Source organism: Lepeophtheirus salmonis, chromosome 5 (genome assembly GCF_016086655.4).
Source record: "Lepeophtheirus salmonis chromosome 5, UVic_Lsal_1.4, whole genome shotgun sequence".
In the NCBI taxonomy this organism is placed as follows: Eukaryota; Metazoa; Arthropoda; class Copepoda; order Siphonostomatoida; family Caligidae; genus Lepeophtheirus; species Lepeophtheirus salmonis.
In genome coordinates this window covers 36,760,349-36,768,741 of record NC_052135.2, presented here as the reverse complement: position 1 = coordinate 36,768,741, position 8,393 = coordinate 36,760,349, and positions in this window count along the sequence as shown.

Here is an 8,393-nt window from a genome sequence, read left to right as displayed (position 1 = left end):
CTCCATATGGAAAATAAAGGATGATGAACTGTTCTAGTTTTTAGAATATAACATGAATATATTTTTCTTTAATATAGGGGTTAAAATAGGTCTGCTTTAGCTATACACGTTCTTTGCTTAACATCATCCAAAGTCAGACTCATTAATTTTTTTATTTTTTTTAAATCTGAAGCGCTGAGCTTTACCTACACACGTTCATTACCATATTGTAATTTCTTATATCAATTAGCAACACCCAGAAATGTGGAATCGGCAAACATCCAAATGGATCAACTTGGCTTTATTAATAAAGAAATATATTAGATTACCACTTGGATTAGTTCAAGCCTCTTCAAATGAAATTAATCAACACTTCATCATTTTCAATTTGTGTCAAATATTTGAGCATTGTATCTTTGTAAATTGGATTAACATGAATGGAAATTATAATGATATAGTTTTTCAGGATGAACAATCATCAAATATCTTTATTATTTTTTTGGGCAAAGTTGCTAAGAGCAATGTGTCGTCAAACCCACTGACAGATATTTATGACGACGCCATTTATCAAAGATTCATCTATAGGACGGCTTTAGCGGCCCATAGATGAATCTTTGGATGGGGTGTCAAAATTTTGGCACTCATACATCCCTACTATTCAATAGATAATTTAATCAAAGTGTTTGAGAAAATGAAGTAATTCCCTAAATATGTATTAGTTAATTTTGGTATTTTTTAGAAGAAAAATTGAGAAATGCGATGAAAGTGACTATGTGTAAGGGATTTAATATGCCTCTATTTCGTTAAATGTCACATGGTTTATTCAAATTACAGAATGGGTATACATTATTTTACATGTAGGGAACAAATACTATTAAGAAAGGAATTTAAGTAATCACCAGATGTATGAAATTAAGAACAAAATAATATTGAAAATCATACACAAAAAATCCATTGAAATGTGAAAGAAGTTTTCAGTAGAGGTCATTTTGATAATCTGCAAGAATCACAAAAATCCACGTTAAACTAAATTGAAAAGAAATAAATTATAATATTCACCTCTGGGAACACTGTTACCCATTCTTGAATTCATCCATTTAAAATATTCTGCATTAGATAATTATTTGTCAGAGCACAAATATATAAATAAAATAAAAACTATTACCGAATGGCTCTTCTGGGTAATAGCGTTCTAGTATTTGTGATCGGCCAACTCTTGGAAAGGGAATAAGCCCGGATTTTCCACCCCTCTTCTCCTCTAGGTATGACATTCCATTTTCGCTACTGGCTTCATGTACTAAAATTATAACTGTATAATTTAAAAACTTTTGTACACCAAAGTTTTTAACTTACCCAAGAAAAATGTTTGAATGGCAGCTATTGCAAAGACAATGAAAATAAAACGTCTACAAAGACCTATTACGTTATTGTTAAAAACCATGATGATAAAGAAAGACCTTCTTGCCTGTGATGAAAGACTATAATGTGACTTTGGTAGACAAAGTCTTCCGATTTTATACTCTATGTTTCCACATGTTTGTTGTTGTAATTAAGACTCAAACGGGGAGACATGAAATATATTAATAGGGATGTATGAGTCCCTATGGAAAGTTTTTAATTATAACTAATTAACTAATAACTTTACTAATAAAATATCTCAATATTATTTGAAGCTTTAGTAAGAAATGTAAGCTAAATGATAATCTATCAAAATATTTGTCAAATATCATTCGAGGGATTATAATGTATTGTACAAATTAAAACTGTTTCATTTCATCTGCAAATCAATCGATACATGATTACTCTAGTGAAGTAAATTTCAACGTTTTTTTTTGCCCTTTAATAGAGATGGTAGGTTTGTGATTGGTTTTACCTCAAAATACATGAAAATGAACTGTATAACCCAAAGTTGCCTTGTTATGAGTATTTAAATATTTTTCCAAATTATCTCGATCACTCTGTATAAATAACGTACTGATAGTGTAAAAAATATTGCTCTCTGTAAGCTAAACAAATAGAATTTTTATATATTTAAATGTAATTTTCGTATTTCTCGAGGTAAAATTAATCAGGAACACACCATCTCACTCCAAGGGCAAACATTTGTTTACTAGTAGTATACCTCCATTTTATGAGAATTGTTAGGTTATTTAAGTTCAAAGACTGTTTTTTTTTGTTGGTCAAAAGCCACAGCAAGAAAGTCGATACTTAGAAGAAGGAATTTGACGACGGTTATTCAGAACAAAACATATCAGGAATTGATCTGAAGGCGGCACACAAATAAAATTACAGGATTTAAAATAAAAAGAACGAAGAAAAGAGAAGATAAAACATAAAAACCAACAAAGCCAGAGTATTTGTGAACAGTGTACACTCTCCTTGATAATGTCAGTGGCAGGGAACAAAAGGGCCAATGCCCTCCAGGGATGAATATTTTATTGGGAAGTAAAATTTAAAGTGGCGAGATATTATAGAATAAATTTACAAGACAAGATCATTCAAGAATAAAATGAAAATTTAATTTTAAAACAGTATTCTCGTCGAAATGTATTTTCTAAAAAAAGATCATAAAAAAAAGATTGACCTTTTCTATGTTTTTATTTAAATCATTCCTTGAAAGATGCTTACTATAATGTCATGTCACTCCTATTTGATATATAAGTTTTAGCATTGTAAACCTTTTAATATTTTATCTGTTCAAGTTTATACATATTTATGTCACTCCCTTTTAATTCGTGGGTCGGTTCACTTCCCTGTATTTTTGCACTTTGTATTTTAGTACATGTACACTTATATAAATTATAGTTTTAAAAGAGTGTATTATATAGTGTAATATACTCTTTTTAAACTATACCTCGTCCGGAGTCACATTTTTTATATTCATTTTACCCGTTGTGTTGGCGACGAGACTGAATATTAATTATATCTTTAATAAAAACACAAAACTTTATGAAAAAGGTAAAATAAGGTCATTAAGGTTAATATATTAAATTATTTTAAAAAAGATACTAAAATTAAAACACAGTGTGCGACAATATAATTTATTTTTCCAAAAGGCAATAACACAAGGTTTATTTTTGTTTCATAATGATAGTTCATATTTAAAGTAGTTTTGTTTTACATAGTTTTGAAAATCATATATTGTCCATACACTTAGATCAACGTCACTCATTGTTTATTAACCTGTTGATCTTGTTTTTCCTTTCCTTACTTATCAAATTTATAAAATCATCAATGTACTTAGTAAAGGAGGAGATGTGCCTTCGCTAAAAGTTAATTTAATAAAATAGGTATATATATAATTAATATTTGTTTTATTATAACAGTTAACAAAGAAGTCAAATGGAACGAGTACTAAAGATCACGGTCCGTGATCTTTAGTACTTTAGTTCATTGTAACACTGAATAAACCTAACTTTACTATTATAATAGATGGTGATTCTTTCATTTTTTTGTTTCTCTTTGAATCACTTTTCATTTGATTGGTTTTAGACGGATAGTTAATTTATACAAAAAAATTCAAAATTTAATGAACAACATACTTTATTTTATAATTGCAGATGATTATTGCTTATATAACTAGTTATTAGAGTTTCCATAAGGGTTTTTAAAATTTTAATTTATAAATCCGGTTCTAATCACAGTAATAAAAACTCAAAATCTAAATTGTCATTAGTTTAAATTTATACAATACTAGGACGTATTTATATATTTTATTTCGAATTATTTTATAAATACTTTAAATCGCTCTAGAATTTAGTAAAACCTGTCGATAGACAACATAATAATTGGAAATATGTTTTGCTTTCAACCATAATGAAGATACGGTCCACTGTAAAATGATTGTGGTAATATCGTTGTGTACATTATCATTGTGGGACAAAAACCAAGGTGATTACTGGTTACATATATATAAGGTGTGCCGATAAGAAACTTGCAACACAGTCTGGTTGACGTTAGCTGGCAACTTTTTTGATGACGTCACAAAGGACCCAGGTTCAGTATTACTCACTACTGATAGTGTTAATTATTAATTAATAATTATAGATAAATACTAAAAGCCAAAGGTGGATAAAAAAGTGTAAACTGCGTGGAAATACATATAATTGATATTGATTTGAATGGATCTTTCTTACGATGGATTCGGATATATTTATCCACATCCACCCATCCTTTCCGTTCCTAGGAATTCATATTTTTCTATTTAGATATCCAATACGTCTTCTGGTCCTCCCTTCAATCTTATGTTAAAGGGATCTACAGAAATATTAATTATATCTTTAATAAAAACACAAAACTTTATGAAAAAGGTAAAATAAGGTCATTAAGGTTAATATATTAAATTATTTTAAAAAAGATACTAAAATTAAAACACAGTGTGCGACAATATAATTTATTTTTCCAAAAGGCAATAACACAAGGTTTATTTTTGTTTCATAATGATAGTTCATATTTAAAGTAGTTTTGTTTTACATTGTCCATACACTTAGATCAACGTCACTCATTGTTTATTAACCTGTTGATCTTGTTTTTCCTTTCCTTACTTATCAAATTTATAAAATCATCAATGTACTTAGTAAAGGAGGAGATGTGCCTTCGCTAAAAGTTTTTAACAATTTAATAAAATAGGTATATATATAATTAATATTTGTTTTATTATAACAGTTAACAAAGAAGTCAAATGGAACGAGTACTAAAGATCACGGTCCGTGATCTTTAGTACTTTAGTTCATTGTAACACTGAATAAACCTAACTTTACTATTATAATAGATGGTGATTCTTTCATTTTTTTGTTTCTCTTTGAATCACTTTTCATTTGATTGGTTTTAGACGGATAGTTAATTTATACAAAAAAATTCAAAATTTAATGAACAACATACTTTATTTTATAATTGCAGATGATTATTGCTTATATAACTAGTTATTAGAGTTTCCATAAGGGTTTTTAAAATTTTAATTTATAAATCCGGTTCTAATCACAGTAATAAAAACTCAAAATCTAAATTGTCATTAGTTTAAATTTATACAATACTAGGACGTATTTATATATTTTATTTCGAATTATTTTATAAATACTTTAAATCGCTCTAGAATTTAGTAAAACCTGTCGATAGACAACATAATAATTGGAAATATGTTTTGCTTTCAACCATAATGAAGATACGGTCCACTGTAAAATGATTGTGGTAATATCGTTGTGTACATTATCATTGTGGGACAAAAACCAAGGTGATTACTGGTTACATATATATAAGGTGTGCCGATAAGAAACTTGCAACACAGTCTGGTTGACGTTAGCTGGCAACTTTTTTGATGACGTCACAAAGGACCCAGGTTCAGTATTACTCACTACTGATAGTGTTAATTATTAATTAATAATTATAGATAAATACTAAAAGCCAAAGGTGGATAAAAAAGTGTAAACTGCGTGGAAATACATATAATTGATATTGATTTGAATGGATCTTTCTTACGATGGATTCGGATATATTTATCCACATCCACCCATCCTTTCCGTTCCTAGGAATTCATATTTTTCTATTTAGATATCCAATACGTCTTCTGGTCCTCCCTTCAATCTTATGTTAAAGGGATCTCGCTTCCTAGTCTTTGTGCCTCACTCGGTGGATATCATCTTATTTAATGGAAGAATCCTATATTGTGCAAATACGCTTCATATCAAGGTCTATGATAGTGACTTCTGACCTCGTGAATCATTGCCTCTATGCTCAAGAATACATAAATTCTTCCAAATATTTTACGAGGTCATCTTATACTTCTACATATAAAAACTATGGAGTTAACAAAAGACAGAATAATCTACCAAAAGATCCAGTGAGGAACATGAATAGTTTTCATCCTCAATCCACTCCTCCTTAACTTAAGTTCTTGAGTCCTTTTCTCCTTAAGTCATCTCTGCTTCGTCTTCTACTCTAATAAAACTAGTTCATTGCTAAGTGTCCTTGATGCATATAATGCAGAAATGCATGGTCTATATCGATAATTATATAACCTTGACACTTTAAGCCTGACCGATGATTTGTGATTTCTTTATTAATTGTGAGTCCCTTTTGTGATTGGAAAACAAGTGGAAGATTATTCTAGACTTTAAAGATAATGTGCCTCTCTTTTCTTGATAGTTTTGTCTGCAAAGCATATTCTATTCTGCTATGGCTTATAAATAGTTATTGGGAACTATTTAGTGAGCATGTGTTAAAAAATATAAGTGACTTATTAACTTCTGTAGATTTTTTTCAAATATTTGAATTTTGTTGCAATTTCCAAATTTCCAAGCTTATTGACCCAGGAATCCTCTTTTAAGCAGCTAAATTGCTTATTAGCATATTGGAATATTATTCTCCCAAAAGTCTGTGATCTTAACAAAAATAAATAAATTAGTAAGTGTCTGCCATACTAGCTAATTATAAGTTGTTTGATTGAAGACAATATTTAGAATGTATCAAAATTATATTACGATTATTTGATTCATTAGGTTTTATTTTGAATTTGCTCATGCTATTTCGATATTCAGATACTTGTCAGGCGAGTAGACTTCAAAACCATTCCTATTATTAGTTAAATAAAGATTATTGGCTTGTATTACTAACTATTCCATGCTATATAAAAGTGGGGATGCTTTAGAAAACTTGATTTCCCTAGTATTATTAATATTTTTAAATATATATCTAGAGAGAAGAGTCAAAATCAAAAGGCAAAAGATGCTTATTCAAGGCATCATATTCGGTTATGTTAGCATGATAATTCACATTGAACTCAATTTTATTTACATTAAAGATAAATTACAAATTAAGATCTTATTGCTAGTTTATATTTTTTAAAGCGCATATATATCCACTTATACTTAATATATTATAAATATCGCCTTATCTATTTGAAAAGGTATGTTCTGAACTATTTTTTTTATTCAAAACTGTTGGGGCCCCGAGACAAGTTAAATTTATCTGCTTTCTTGAGTATCAAGGAAGCCTTCTAATATCCAAAAGTATACTCCGCCCTCAGGTTATACAGATGAAGTGCCGGGCTTCAAGGCATTTTAAACTCCACCGCCACCGTGTTTCCAAGCACCAGTGAACACTTCTATATGCTATGATACCACCTGGCCCACGGGTTGTCCAAGGCCAAATCCGTTTGATATCTTCATGACTATCGTTTTAATAGAAACAAAGGAATACTTTGTATACTCTGAGGTAGTCCTACATAAAAATTGATAAATGAAACAAAACAACATTTTTTAAACAAGGGAGTGGGCTCAGAATCTTAAATGTGAATACTTTGGATTTAAAAAATTAATTTAAATATTATGAAATTATGAGGTCAGTGTATATTTTGTGATGTTAGAAGGGTTCCTTCCTTCTCAGGGAAGGTGCAGTGGATAAATTCAACTGCCTCGGGGTCCAGCAGTTCACCTAGATAACCTGGCGGCCAGAGCGTATAGTATATTAGTAGGGTTCCTTGGTGCTTAGAAACAGGACGGCGGTGGAGTTTATACTGTTTTGGGGCCTGCATTTCACCAAAATTACCTGAGGGTGGAGGTGTATTTTGGAATATGAGAAGGGTTCCTTGATGCTAAAGAAAGCAGCAGCGGATAAATTTAACTTGACTCTGGGACCAGAAATTCACCTACAGAACCTGTGAGCCAGGATATATTATAGCATATTAGAAGGGTTCTATCCTGACATGTTTCTTCGTCATTAAATAGTTATCATCCAAATATAATACAAATTGTACACGATAATATCGTCTTGTAATGAAATTACTCACAATTATATTGCTCCATGATGATAACACCCACAACATTTTTGTCTCACAAAGACTAGTATGAGCATGCCCGTTCCACGGACGTATTGGGGATGATAATGAAAGTGTGATGTGATGTCAATAAACTACCCTATTATCGAAAGTGAAGATCGCTCAATACATGGACCAACTACAAAACAACTTTACCTCCAAATAAATTAGTATCCTCTGTAATATCCAATGCTTCAATAGAATGTTTATGGGTCATAAGGACTTCAAAATATTACCAAAGTAATTTGTCAAATTAGTTATACATTGTCACTATTTGGCTTTACTGAAGAGATTAAATTCTCATAAGGGTTCATTTCAATTGCACCAATCCAAGCCAAGCTAACTGGTTTGTACAATCTCCCCTTCATGTTACTACTTGAAAAATTACATCATGCAACAAAAATTTTGCTCGCAGGGTGGAACCCACATTTACTATATTTATTAAAGCACACGAAAATGACCATTAAAACTTTCAAACTACATAGGCTTGTCCTTTAAAGCTTTTTAAAAAAATTTAGTTTTTAGGGTATAACTAAGATTCAGTGCCATATTTTGACATAAAAGACCTATATAGATGAAAATCAAAGTAAATAAAAAATTGATA